This window comes from Pelodiscus sinensis, chromosome 4 (assembly GCF_052426305.1).
Source record: "Pelodiscus sinensis isolate ZL-2025 chromosome 4, ASM5242630v1, whole genome shotgun sequence".
Lineage (NCBI taxonomy): Eukaryota > Metazoa > Chordata > Testudines > Trionychidae > Pelodiscus > Pelodiscus sinensis.
In genome coordinates this window covers 90,777,961-90,792,568 of record NC_143055.1, presented here as the reverse complement: position 1 = coordinate 90,792,568, position 14,608 = coordinate 90,777,961, and the positions used below count along the sequence as shown (strand labels likewise).

Sequence of the window (14,608 nt, the reverse complement as noted above, 5' to 3'; positions counted from 1 at the left end):
CAGCTGACTTGGGGACGCCTGGGTTTCTTAAGTTGAATCTGTATGTAAGTCGGAACTGGCGTCAGCTGCTGCTGAAACTGATCAGTTTCAACCGCGGCTGAATCTGGACGCCAGTTCTGAATAACGAAAAGTTATACACTTATTCCCACAATATAAGAACTGGGGGTCATGAAATGAAATTAATAGGCAGCAGGTTTAAAAGAAACAAAAGGAAGTTTTTCTTCATTCAGGACATAGTCAACCTGTGGAACAACTTGCCAGAGGATGAGGTGAAGACTAGAAATTTAATGGGTTCAAAAAAGAGCTAGATACATTCATGGAGGTTAGGTCTGTCAATGGCTATTAGCTAGGAGGGGTAGGAATTGTGTCCCTAGCTTCTGTTTCTCTGGAGGTGGGTGAAAGAGTAGGGATAGCTTGAGGATTACCTGTTATGAACCCTCCTTCTGGGGCATTTGGTACTGGCCACTGTTGGAGGACAGGATACTGGGCTAGATGGACCTTTGGTCTGACCCAGTATGTCCATTCTTATGTTCTATGTTCTTACTAGACCAAAGATAGTCTTTGGAGGTCTCTACTGACATGTGTCACACTGATTATGATCTTTGAGAGATTTTGCATCCATACCTATGTGAAGATAATATCACATTATTTAGGTCTGAGTCAAGGCAAGTCACCAAAAGATGATCCACATAAGCATCTTTTCCCATTCCTGATGGGGTTCTCTCATGGTAGCTGGCCATATGCAAATTGACAACTGTATAGTTTTCACAGTTAAAACCCTTGCACAGTTTGAGCAAAGCTCTAAATCAGTACATTGTGGAGGCTAAAGGGGAAAGAAAAACTAAACAGCAGGAGTTTTCCTGTTTAGGAGTAAGCCAACCAACTTTTGAAACTACATGGGGTATGCAGATGTCCTCACACACAAAGGGCACATCTACACAGCGGGTCTAAAGCCGAAATGAGCTACTTAGAATAATAGAGCACTAGAACGGGAAGGGACCTCAAGATGTCATTGAGTCTAATCCCCTGCCCTCATGGCAGGACCATCTAGACCATCCCTTATAGATATCTAACGAACCTGCTTTTAAATATCTCCAGAGATGGACATTCCACAACCTCCCTAGGCAACTTATTCCAGTGTTTAACCACCCTGACAAAGTTTTTTCTAATGTCCAAATGACTTCAGGTACGTCAATTGTGTAGCTTAAGTTAAAATACCGCCAAAAGCCGAAATAAGCTGTCTACACAGCAGGAAGTCCGAGGTAGAGCACTCTTCCTCTAACTTCCCTTACTCCTTTTAAAGTGAGGATTACAGGAATCCAAGAAAGAAGTCCTCTAGCTCACCATTATTTTGACATGTCAAAGTAACTACTTGTAATGTAGATGCCGACTAGGTTATTTCATCTGCTGTGTAGCCGTATGCTAAAAGACTAACTGGAGCTCAAAGCAAGCCACCACAGGGTGTAATCTATGCAGAAGGGGTCTCAGCTATTCTGGTTGAAAATGCTAGGAAAAGGACTTAGGGAGTAAAGGAGACAGGGAAATGCCTCATTAGTCAAGGTTTGACTTTAGAAAGGATGTTATAACCACCAGCACCCCCACATTCCAATTATCACTCCAATCTCTGCTCTGATTACTTAAGCCTATTCTTGCAAGTTGACTGGTGATCCCAAGTTGAGACTTAAAAGCTGATGTGCGCTATTCCTTTGGGAATAACAAATCTGAGATTTCTGTGAGTGTTCCATGGAAATGGGGCTGAGCACTTCAGAAGGATGCTCGAAGGATTTGAGGGTGGGTTTATGCCTGTTGCTAACCTGCACAGACCTAGAAGGTAGTGTTTGAGTTGCCAGAGGATGACAGTTTCAGGGAGCTAATCCCACAACCGGCAAAAAAGATACGGTTTCCTTATGGTAAGATAGTCGTGAGGCATTTTGCAGTCCTTGGTACCCCTACACAAAATGCCACTGTGGTAACTTTGTCACGCTGCAGTAAGACTTTTCAAATGGTTTTACTGAATGTCCTGTTAGCACAATCATAGCACACTACCAGTTTAGAAGCCCCACAAATAATCTGCTCAGGACTTTGCCTATTCTTATTTTGGAGTGTACCAATTGCTAACCTGAAGACTCCAAACCTCCTTGAAACCTTTCCCTGTAATATTCAGCACTTGTTGCTCACACACATATAACAGTAAGCGGTTTCTAAGAGACAGCACATACACCAACTTGTTTGATTTAATGTAGGGTCAATTCCAATCTAACAGAACTAAGATCATGGTGCTCACTATAAATAAAAGAGTATCAAAGGCTAAGATTTAAGAGATAGCGAGTTATGATCACAAAAACCGGAATAGTTATGTATAAAACAAAACAATAAAATGGAGCCTTGGTGTATATTTATCAATGGTTGTATTACCTATTCAATAAAGGTTTCCCCATAGCCCTGCAAAAGTCTGAAGTCTATCAGGGAAACCAAGAGGTATAGCTGAGTTAGTCTGTAACTCAGTGGTCTCCAGCCTTTTTAAGCACAGATCACTTTTTGAATTTAAGTGCAATGTAAGATTCACCTTCCCCATCCCCCCTCCTTTCCATCAGGCAGGGGCAGAGAGTTGGACCACAGGTTCTGGTCTTGGGCTCAGGAATTTGGAGTATGAGAGGGGCTCTGAGCTGAGCCTGGGGCAGGCAGTTGGGGTGCAGGAGTAGGTTCAGGGTACATGCTTTGGGAGGGAGTTTGGGATAAGGGGCTTAGGGCTGGTGGTGCACCTTTTCTCCTGCCTGCCAGTTATGTCTTGAGCCCTCCGTCCTCCAGCACAGCACTCCACCATCTCTGTGCATCCCTAAGTATCCTTTTTTTAAAATGTCATTACAATGTAGCTGGCTATCCAGTCAAACTTCTCTTCAAGAGGATTCTTCAGTGAATGGATAATGAAGGACGTCCTCAGATTCTACTTATATTCTTCAAAGCTGATCACCCTTTCTGCCCCCTCACCTGCTTGCAGAGATAGGACAACCCTCTGTGGTTTAGTTTGTTTACTACATAAGCAAATCTGCATTCTATTGTTGGCCTACAATATTTAATTTACATAAGCAACAGAGAACAACAAATGCATTTGGTACATATACCAGCTTTTTAAATATCCATGCCCACATCACACAGTGATTATGTAGATTCACGTGATCCTGGTTTTCCTTTAAGATCTCACATGACATTCTTTATCAATACTATGACAGTGTGTCAGGAGTTTTTCAGGCCTGCTGAGGACTGATTTTAGAACAGTGAATACTGCCAGAGGCCCATGATACCTGCTGGTAATTATGGTAAATATACACTACTCAAGAGAAAAGGAAGATATGGTAGAAATCATATATTTTTGTTTTTTTCTCATGCTCAATCATTGTTTATTAATCCAGAAAGATGTTGTTGGGGGAGTGGCAGAGAAAATTGTTTCCAGTTCAGTATTAGCAAGAGCAAGGTGGCGATTACTATTAGATTTTAAAAGTAGACGTAGCTAGAAAGTATCCTAGTCCTTTTTCCTGAAATTATGAAAGCAAAATTAAATCTTACAGCACCACAATATTTGATTAATCTCAGAAGCAGCCCCCCCTCTCCCACCTCATCTGCAACAGTGTACATAGAGATGCATTGTAGCATAATCTGAAGGTGGACAGATTTGTGTATATTTCCTACCTCAGGGAAAACCTATAGCAGCACTCAAGGCACTTCAAAATGAATGCTCTACTACCAATCCTACTCAATTTTAGATTGTGTAAGCAGCTCAAATGTCTTTACCTATTTCAACTGTTTCGGTATGATACAAAGATTATCATGTCTCATGATAAAAGGTCCACCCATTTACGGCTTTATAGATCAAATTCAGCACCATAAATTCAATGTGTAAACTATGGAGCACTGCAAACATCTACTGCCACCAAGAAACACCAATAGACTGTAGCATGTTATAGAAAGATCCTGAGAATGGGATGGATATGGAAGGTCACCAACGAGGAATTATATAGGAAGATACAACCGAAAGAGAACCTACTGCAGAAGGTTATACAACGGGCATATCTGCAGAACGAATGAGCGAAAAGTTAAGACCCTGGTATCTGGCAAAATGGATTGTCTGAATAGGAGAGGCAGACCCCTCAGAGAATGAGTAGATGACATAGTAGGTTGGTGCAGAGCTAGTCTACAGAAACTAAGCTACTCCTTGCTGGACAGGGAAAGATGGAAGGAAAGAGTGATGGAGGCATTGGGCACCAACAGGCGTTGAGCTTGTGATTGTTGATGATGAGGATTAAGTTTCTGGATTGCCCTAAAGAATATTTCTCTGTGAAGTGCACTGCAGTAGACCAGTCCTGAGGAGATAAAGACCTGGATTATAGTAACAAGGTCCCTGTATCAGAAAGAAATGATTTCAGATTTCTGGACAGGTATATAGAGGATAAAAAACATTTCTGGCCTCTGCTTCTATATGATCATCCAACAGCACCTGGAGATGCAAACAAATTGAATACAGGTGTTCCAAATTTCAGGAAAAATCTCTGGGTATGTCTACACTACAAAGTTAATTCAAACTAACAGACGTTAGTTCGAATTAACTTTGATAGGCGCTACACTAGTGCTCCGCTAGTTCAAACTTAATTCGAACTAGTGGAGCGCTTAGTTCGAACGAGGTGAACCTCATTGTAAGAGGACTAAGCCTAGTTCGAACTTACTAGTTCGAATTAAGGGGTGTGTAGCCCCTTAATTCGAACTAGTGGGAGGCTAGTCCTCCCCAGCTTTCCCTGGTGGCCACTCTGGCCAACACCAGAGAAACTCTATTGCCCCCCTCCCGGCCCCGGACCGGCTATGATGCCCGTGCCAGGTGCAAGCCTGCCAGCACCCAGCCAGCAGACCCTGCACCTGGCACGGCTCGAGCCACCCACCCGATGCCCCCCAGCCCTCCCCCTCTTCCCGGGACCAGGCTGGCGGCTCCCGGGAGCTTGCCCAGGACCGCAAGAGGCAGGCGCCCGCCTGGTCCAGTGCAGACATCGTGGACCTCGTCCATGACCTCCGCACTAGGCACAGGAAAGTGGCCGTCTAGGGCAGGAGAGCTGCCAGCCTGGCCACCCAGGAGCAGGTTTGCATGAAAATCAAGGTGGTCCACTGAGACCCCTGACCCTGAGCCCTGAGCTTAGAATGGCCGTACTGGGTCAGACCAAAGGTCCATCTAGCCCAGTAGCCTGTCTGCTGACAGCGGCCAACCCTAGGGACCCTGGAGGGGATGGACCAAAGACAGTGACCAAGCCATTTGTCTCGTGCCATCCCTCTCCAGCCTTCCACAAACTTCGGGCAGGGACACCACTCCTACCCCCTGGCTAATACCACTCCATGGACCCAACCTCCATGAATTGATCTCACTTCTCTTTAAACTCTGTTCTAGTTCTAGCCTTCACAGCCTCCTGCAGCAAGGAGTTCCACAGGTTGACTACTTGCTTTGTGAAGAACAACTTTCTGTTATTAGTTTGAAGCCTGCTACCCATTCCTTTCCTTTGGTGTCTTCTAGTCCTTCTATTACGGGAACTAATGAACTTTTCTGTATGTACCCTCTCCACCCCACTCATGCTTTTATAGACCTCTATCATATCCCCCCTCCATCTCCTCTTTTCTAAACTGAAAAGTCCCAGTCTCTTTAGCCTCTCTTCATATGGGACCTGTTCCAAACCCCTGATCATTTTAGTTGCCCTCCCCTCTCCCACCCTTTTTCTTTCCCTCTCCCACCTCCTTTTCTCAGTCTCCCCCAGTTTTGTTCAATAAAGAGAGATTCTATTTTTGAACACAATTGTCCTTTATTTTGTACATCAGGAAGGGGGGCTAGGGAGGAGTAAGTGGAAGGAGGTGAGGGAGGAATGGGGTATGAGCTCCCGCTGGGGAGGACTGGGCTGGCTCTGCAGGCTTCTGGGCGTGGAACCTCTCCTGCAGCCCCCCAATTGCCCCCTCTCCACAGATGGCAGCCTGCGGCAAGTGCAGCCAGTCTGATGGCCGAGTGCTGTGATGTGCCCAGTGTGGGTACTCCGGGCAATCCAAGCCAGGACTGCTTTGCAAGTGGGGCACCCCTGAGAATTGTCTGTCCTAGGTGGGGGTCGGGTCCCTTTAAGCGCAGCCCTCGACTAGCCTGAGACAGCAGCTCCACGCGCTAAGTCCTCATCTGATGCTCTGCCGGCACTGCTTCCGGCCATCCTTAACCCCGGTTCAGGGTCCACTCTGTGTGGACATGCTAGTTCGAATTAGCAAAACGCTAATTCGAACTAGTTTTTTTGTCTGGTTGCGTTAGTTTGAATTAGCTTAGTTCGAATTAACTAATTCGAACTAAGTTAGTTCAAATTAGCACTGTAATGTCAACATACCCTCAGAGGGGTAGCTGTGTAAGTTTGTAACTTTATAAACAATGAGTAGTCCTGTGGCACCTTATAGGCTAACAAATTATATATTTTATACAAAGTTTCATACGTTTTCATGGAGAAAACTTCAAGATCATTCCATCTGAAGTAGGTTTTGCCCACAAAAACTCAGGATACTACAATTTGCTAGGCTCTAAGGTGCTACAGGACTACTCATTGTTTTTAAAATGATAGGAAAAACACACACACACACACACACACACACACACACACACACACACACACAAAGGGAGAAATATCAGCTTTGCCAATTCCTGTGGTTGTTTTCCTTAAGATGCTAGCATCAAGATTTATTGACACTGAAAGGCAGCCAGTGAGTTCTCCTCCATGCCTCCATTCAGTATCATGAGTGCAGATTAGAAGAGACAATGACAGCTGAAAGCCACCAGAACATTGAAAAGACTGAAGTCTATTTGAATATTGACATAATGAGTGTTTATTAGAAACAGTCAGCTAGTTAAAAATTACAGAGAGTTGAACTTTCATTATTGTTACATAGGAAATCATCAGTTTTCACTAAGATTACTCTGATGGCAAATCCTATAAGTGTATGTATAAAAAGTGCACAGTTAACCTGTGGAACTCCTTGCCAGAGGATGCAGTGAAGGCTAGAACTTTAACGGGGTTCAAAAATGAGCTAGATCGATTCATGGTGGTTCAGTTTGGTCCATCAATGACTGTTAGCCAGGATGGGTAGGAATGGTGTCCCTAGCCTCTGTTTCTCTGGAAGTGGGTGAACATGTGAGGATTACTTGTTATGATCCCTCCTTCTGAGGCATCTGGTATCGGCCACTGTTGGAAAACAGAATAATGGGCTAGATGGACCTTTGGTCTGACCCAGTATGGCTGTTCTTATATGAAAATGTTCTTATATGAAAATGTTCATAATAGATATTAAATGAATTTTCACATAATATCTGAAGCAGGAGTTTCTTCTCTATTATAAGAGCAATGGAATGCCATTATCTACATCAAGAGATGGGACCACTGGGTTTTTCAGAATTTTTTAATCAGGCCAAAGTAGCTCTTTTATTGGTAAAAGATGTTAATCATAAAACTGAAAGCTCTCTGCTCATGGTGCAACCTTAACCTCAAAAAACGTGTAGTTATTTCGTTCCCAACATGTAAAATTGTCACAGGTCTGATTGATGGCACATTATCATTCAAAGAGAATGTGAAAGACCAGATATTCTTGCCTATACCGGAGAGACCTCAGGGGCTCTGTACTAGAGCAGTTTGTAAATATTTTGATGAAAAGAGTGATAGTATTATTTATTATTTCTATATGATACCATATCACATCAGACACTGTACGCACACACAGCTGAGTCTGTTTGCATCTCGCATTAGAATGAAGCCCAGTGTCTTTGCTGCACATCAAAGGGGAGACAAAAACGTACCAAGTAAGCTGGAAACAGGAAGTGCATATTTGGAAGGTGTAGATTGGTTCATTTGGGACCATCAAATATTTCTGTAAAATGAGATAATGATTAGGCCAATTTCTAGAAAAGTTTGCTCCAATGCCAAAGTAATTATGGAATCAGTTATTGGACCTGATGCTTCCCAGTGGCAAAAAACCCAGCAGTTAAGCTCAATTGTTAGTAAGCTGCTGTGGTACTCCCCATGAGAGAAAGGATAATAATTTATATACTCAGCAATCTATTTGATGTTAAGTTTTCAGCAGATGCTATACACAGGCCAGATTTCTCAGTCTGTAAGTTACAAGTTCTGTTCATGTCCATACTGCACAAAGGATTGTTGTTTTTATTTCACTTGAATACCATCTCTTTTCTGTTAGAAGAGAAATGCAGTACCTGTATGTACGTAGAAAAATAACCATGTTGATTTTATACTATGCCATCTTGAGTAATTGTGTAACTAATGTCATCATTTTGGACATGGCAATTTTAGATTAATGTTTGGAACATGGCATTTGAAAGAATTTACAACTTTCCAAGATGTTTGTGTGCATTATTGGGGTGTTATTTTCTGTGCTGAGTATCAGTTATGTTTCATGATGTGGAAAAAATGAGAAACATGCCATACGCATCTGTTCATTGTGAGAGGCCAAACAAGGGGAGAGAGAGTGTAAAACCTTTTCAAACACAAAAACCCTTCCCCTATCAAAAAGTTCCTTACCTTAAAACAAACACACACCACACACATACACAGAGAGGAACCAAAAAAAAAAAAAACCCTCGTGTCTTGTGGTTCCCCCAATTTCTTGTCCTTCAGCATTTCTATTCTTCATCCTACAGATATTTTGGAACAAGGTTGTCCTGGCTATGGAGTACGCCCTATCCCAAGTGGGGCTACATTGCCTTTAAATTTGGTGGAATATTTTATGTCTTTGAGGCTGGTTAATTTCTATCTGGGTAAACAATGGGTCTGAGACATTAGCTAAACATTTTCAAAGTTGTGAGAAGTGATTTGTTATGTTCCAACAAGAGTGCAGCTTCATCTCTCAGGTCATAAATGACTTAACATTAAAGCAAGCACTGTTTTAAGTGCTTGAATATTGAGTGCATGTGCTCAGTAATTTTGGTTCACCTTTGAAAAATCTGTCCCTATTGCATATAAAGAGTCCTTGAGAAAGAAAAACATACAAAGGAAAAAAATATGAAATATAAACCATAATGTAGGGGACATGACCTGGGAATTCCATTTCTACAGGACATATGCCCCCATCAACAAAATATACAGCAGCTAATGGCACTGATCATTTTTCAGTCTCACAAGAATAGTCAAGGATTCAATGGAAAATGCAATCAACTTCTTACCCTAAAGGTCCGAGTCAAGCACACTGGCAGCAGGACTGAGGTAAAGAATTTCATCCATGTTATTTGTTGTGTGAATTCAGAGAGGACTTCAGTTGCCAAGGCTGCGAGTCCAGTACCTTCCATGAGCAGTTCCATAGAACAAAACCAGGCTACTCTGATAGGTTTCTGGATAACTAGCATGGCAAGCAACTAACTTGCCACTGAAGAGAACTTGTAGAAGTTTTGAATACTACAAATTCATTAACAGTTTTTGCAGTAATTTTGCAAATCATATTTATTTGCAGCTCAGCTGAATGCACACACACGCTTTGTTGAAGCCATAGCTCAGCATGCTGTTGCTGGCTGTGTATCCCAATGTGAAATTAAACAACCAAAATATCTTGTGCTGCAAAACTGGCTAAAAATTAGCATGTAAAATTAGTAGTTAGGCTAAACTAATCAATTTTTCCTAAACACACTACCCTGGCCTCTGGGGACATTGGTTCTCCACCAATTCTTATGGATAGTTCTCTGGGAACACCCACTCAATTACAGCAACAGTCAAAAAACTGTTAGTAGCATTATATTTTCTCTTATCCTTTTCCAAAAGACTCCTATCTAAATCCAGGGCACACCTTAAATACTATGTGCAATTCTGGTAATCCTATATGAGAAGAAATATTAGAATTGGAAAAAGCATAGAGTAGGGCAACAAATGTATTAGGAATACAGAGCAGAAGCCATGTGAAGAAAGTATAAGACTGGACTGTTCATCCTAGGAAAAAAAAAGATTATAAAGGGGGCTGTAAGAGATTTATAAAATCATGAATGGCATGGAGAAAGTGAATAAGAAAGTGTTATTTACACCTCATAAGACAAGAGTAAGATGGCAGGTTTAAAAAACAAGGAAATATTTGACACTGCAGGATCAAATTTTGCAACTCATCACCAAGAGATGATGTGAAGGACATAACTGAGTTCCAAAGTGAATTAGGGTAGAGTTCACAGACAATTGTACTATCGGTGATTAGCAGCCAAAATGGTCAGGGATGCAACCTCATGTCTACCAGAAGATGGGGCCATATGGATCACTCAAATTGTCCTGTTCCATACACATTCTTTTAAGCATCTGGCAGTGGTCCCCATCAGAGAAAGAGGATACTGGGCTCAAGATGCTGTTAGCCTGACCTAGTATGGCCATTCTTACATCAAGATGATAGGGTAGAAAAAAGGGCAGGTACAAATTTGAGTTGTCAGACATGGTCTTAGGCTATGCATCCGGTAAGTCTCATCCTCTACAATATTCTTTCATGTCACTAATGGCCTGACATATAAACCAGGAGTTAGATTTTGCCTTTGGAGAGGGTTGTGTCCCCATCTGCATTTAGCGACAGCTCAGCCACCTTGGGAGAATCTATGGGAGCAATCTGCGATGGTGAAGTCCAGCAAATTTGGGAACTAGCTGAAGGCTCCACATATGGAAAGTGGGCATGGATTTGGCTCTATCACTACACAAATGAAATTTAAATTAAGACTAAATAGACAGAGTGGCATCCCCCAGAATGGGAAGAGGCAAGCCATACCCACCTCTCCTATTGGAAGTCAGTGGGCAGGGCAGAAAGTATAAAAGGCAGGCGTAAAAGCTCAGTTGGGTGGCAGCATCCTGCTTGCCTCTGGGGAGCTGAGGACTGGTCACAGTAGTAAGAGCCATATGCCAACCTGACAGTGAAGTTGTTGCCAGTACTATCTGGACAACCTTCCACAGGACCAGGTTCAAATCTGAGGAGGAAGTGCTCTCAGGGCAGCTGACCCTAGTCTGACTGCAGCATAGGTCAGCATGTTGCAGTCAGTGTCCCTGACCGAGTGTCAAATCCCGCTTGCCATCAGTAGAGCCCTGGGCCAAAGCAGAATGCAGTGGGTGGACCTGCACTACCCTGACACATGAGGTTGCAGTCCTTCCCTCTTGAAGCTAAGGAGCCAGTTCTTGTCAGCCATCTGCCAGAACCACGATGTCCTAGTCCTTTGCTACTTGACCCTGACCACAGGCCTCACAGGGTTAACCCACCGCCTTTTGTTACTCAATCTTGAATGCAGGCCTGAGCCACACACCTTTGTACCCCACCACACCTGTGGGCCTGGGCTACTTACCTTCACTTGCTGCTCAGCCTGGAACCCCAACCTGAGTCATAAACTCACTGCCTTGCCCAAGAGTCCAGGCTACAGAACAGTATTTTTTGCTTGGCCCCAGATTACAGGCTCAAGCTGCAGACTCTTGCTGCACTGCTAATTCCCCATAATCATCAGTGTCCTGAGAGATGGAGTGAGGTTGACTAGCTCTCCACAGACCCAGAGGGCAAGGCACCTTACTGCTGAACCATCACATTGTATTAAGGATAAGTAACCACTCAGAAGACAAGAACTGCTCAGCCTTCCTGCAGTGGTGATTTAAATACAGGGGGCTGTGGTGAGTTTTTTGGACTGGTCTTACTAAAAAGGTTACAGATTCCTTGACATGCATCTGACGAAGTGGGTCTTTGCCCACGAAAGCTCCAACACTTCAGTTAGTCTATAAGGAGCCACAGGACTCCTTGCCGCATTTGCAGATTCAGACTAACACGGCTACCCCTCTGATACTTGAAATGCAAAACTGTCAAAAAAAAAAAAAAAAAAAAAAAGACACTAAGTGCATACCTTTGTTTACATTTAAAGGTTCAGCCAACTTTGAATAAATCCCATTAAAAAGATGTTTTTACGGTGAAAAGAAAGTAATTTATCATCGTCACTGTGCACTTCAATGAACACAATGAAGTTTTAGTTCATTCACCGTATGTGTCTTTCTGTCCACAACTGACCAACATAAACATTCCATATAGCCGCAGATCAGATTTCTTCTAGAATAATGCCACAGAACCAAAAAAAGATATGCTGGTATTTGGCTCCCTCATTCTCTCCTACTAATGAATTCCACTGTGGGTGAACTACAAAAAGGTGGTCGGAGCAGGGGAAGCTGGGCCTTGAGTCCCAAGATACCTTAATCACTGTTTTGCTCTCATTTCCTCTTCGGCCAGTTGTCTAGTTAAGTATTTATCCATTGTGGAACAGTCAGAGCACATATGGGGAAAGACGGGCAAGCGAAAGAGACTAATATCCTGGTTAAGAAGTGGGAAATCAAGGGCTTAGTCCTCTTGTAGCAATCACTGTTACAGTATTTATCTTGTGAAGCAGCTTAACAGGAGACAGACAGACCCACATCAGCATAGCCCATAGGTCAGTAGTCTGAGCATGCTCCCAAGAGGTAGGATTGGGACCAAGGGGTCTCCCCTTTCCCACCTTTGGGTGATAGGCAGGAAATGAAATGGGTCTCCCATATCTGAAACGAGTACTGCCAAGGCTTGTGCTGCTGAACTCAAACAATTGCTGTGTATATATCTAAAAAAATGACGTGTCCAAATTTAAGTGGAAAGAATATCATACTTATCTTTTCTCTTTTGGATGCTGATCATACCAAAACCTAGACTACAACTCTTGAAGTTTCTCCATACCTATTTCAGTACAAATACTCAGATCAGATTTTAAAAGCACCAAAAATATTAAGTGTTCATTTCAACTAAACTGAATCTCACGCAGTTCAGAGGTTTGCTCATCACTAAGATATTCCTTTTGATCTGCAAGTTCTTACAATCTCATATATTTTCAAATAACAGCTACATAAATAAATTAGTTCTCACAATACCATTGAAGGATTTGGCACAAGCAGTATAAAGATGGGAGCAAATGAGGGGGGAAAAAAATCTAAACTTATAGCTTCAGCAGCTATTCTTTGAGTAATTTTATTTTGCTGAAGTAGTAATCCTACATAATCAATAACGTCAATGACTTTCCCCCCTTCCATTAAAAAACTGGCTATTTAAATGAACTGTGTGATTTCTCTGCCTCCTCCCAGTATAGTCTGATTAGATGTTGCACTTTGATAAGAGAAGTGTTTCAGGGGAAATTTACCATAGCTTTAATAAAACTGTGTGATCTAATGGAAGTGAATTATCTTTGAATCATCTCCTTCAATATCCATTAATTTCCTTTTTGGGGGGTTTTCTTGGCATTTGCAAAGTGCTTCACTGAGACAACTGCATCGATATTATTGACTTGGAGTGTTAGAAAGGTGCAACAGATGATTTCAGGTTTCTAGAGTCCCCTTCACTCATGTTTACTTTTCTGCTTTGCACCTTGGATTGTATCATGAGCAGGGGCGGTCCGAGACGAGCTGCCGGCAACTGGTGCCCCAGGTGGAATGTGCAATCAGCGCCTCCACGACAAGCTGCTGGCAACTGGAGCCCTAGGCGGAATGCGCGATCGGTGCCCCCGCATCCAAAGCCCTCAATGGCGGTGCATCGCCATTGGGCGCACCGTTTAATGCAGCGCTCTAGGCAACTGCCAAGTCTGCCTCTATGCATGGGCCGCCCCATATCATGAAGAACTGGAAAAAAAAAGTGTTGCAAACATTTATAGAAGAGTACATATCAGAATGGGGCAACCTTGTAATTGAACCCTCAGCATTATTGATACAACACACACTGTTACATTCTGGGTTCATTAAAAATAGACATTTTATTTCTCAGTCTTACCAATTCCAAGACTGAAACTGTATAATAATTATGTAACTGTTTAGGCATCCAAAGTTTATATACAGGCAGCAGTCTCTAGCAGGCCATCCTTGTCATACCACATTCCATGAGTGACAAATACCGTATGCAACATTGCTGTCCAGAAAACAATCTTATGTACATGATCAGTGAAAATCTGTGACAAACTGCCTGCAGTGGATTCAATGTAACATCACATTGTGATAAAAAAACACAGTGAACCCAGATTGTGATCAGAATAATCATATAAAAGAATCGGCATTACCTAAGGAGATTAAAAAAACACAACAAAACACCAGAACACTATTGTGTATACTACCACAGTGAAATATGAAACATTGTAACACATGATTTTGAAATGAGATAGGAGTTCTGATTTTGTATAGGAGAAAGTCACCAATTTGACCCAAACCATGAAACAACACAATATATAAAAGGCATTTCCCACGGTTGATGCCTCATATAAAACAAATTTTGCCAGTCCGCCTTACAGCCCTTTTTCCAAATATATTATTTTGCCCACTTGGCTCTATAATTTTCTCTGTAGATTAATTTTATTCATTTGGGATTATGAATACGCATTCTAACCAATTAGATAAATGCTTGTTATGGACACAACTCTTACAAAAGTTCAATGTGACATTTCCCGCCTTGCACTAATTACCCACATCAACAAGGAGAAAATGTAGGATCTTTACTTCGATAGTACATGCTTCTACCATTTTTGCTGTAGGTACTGTTGATACAGGTTTAAACTCTCTAGCCT

General features: G+C 42.4%; 1 long non-coding RNA gene across 1 annotated transcript in view; it reads right to left on the bottom strand.

The window, feature by feature from the left end:
• The window catches only part of LOC142829588 (uncharacterized), a 187,211-nt gene that overhangs the window by 154,166 nt on the left and 18,437 nt on the right, over positions 1-14,608 (bottom strand). The window lies entirely within an intron of this gene.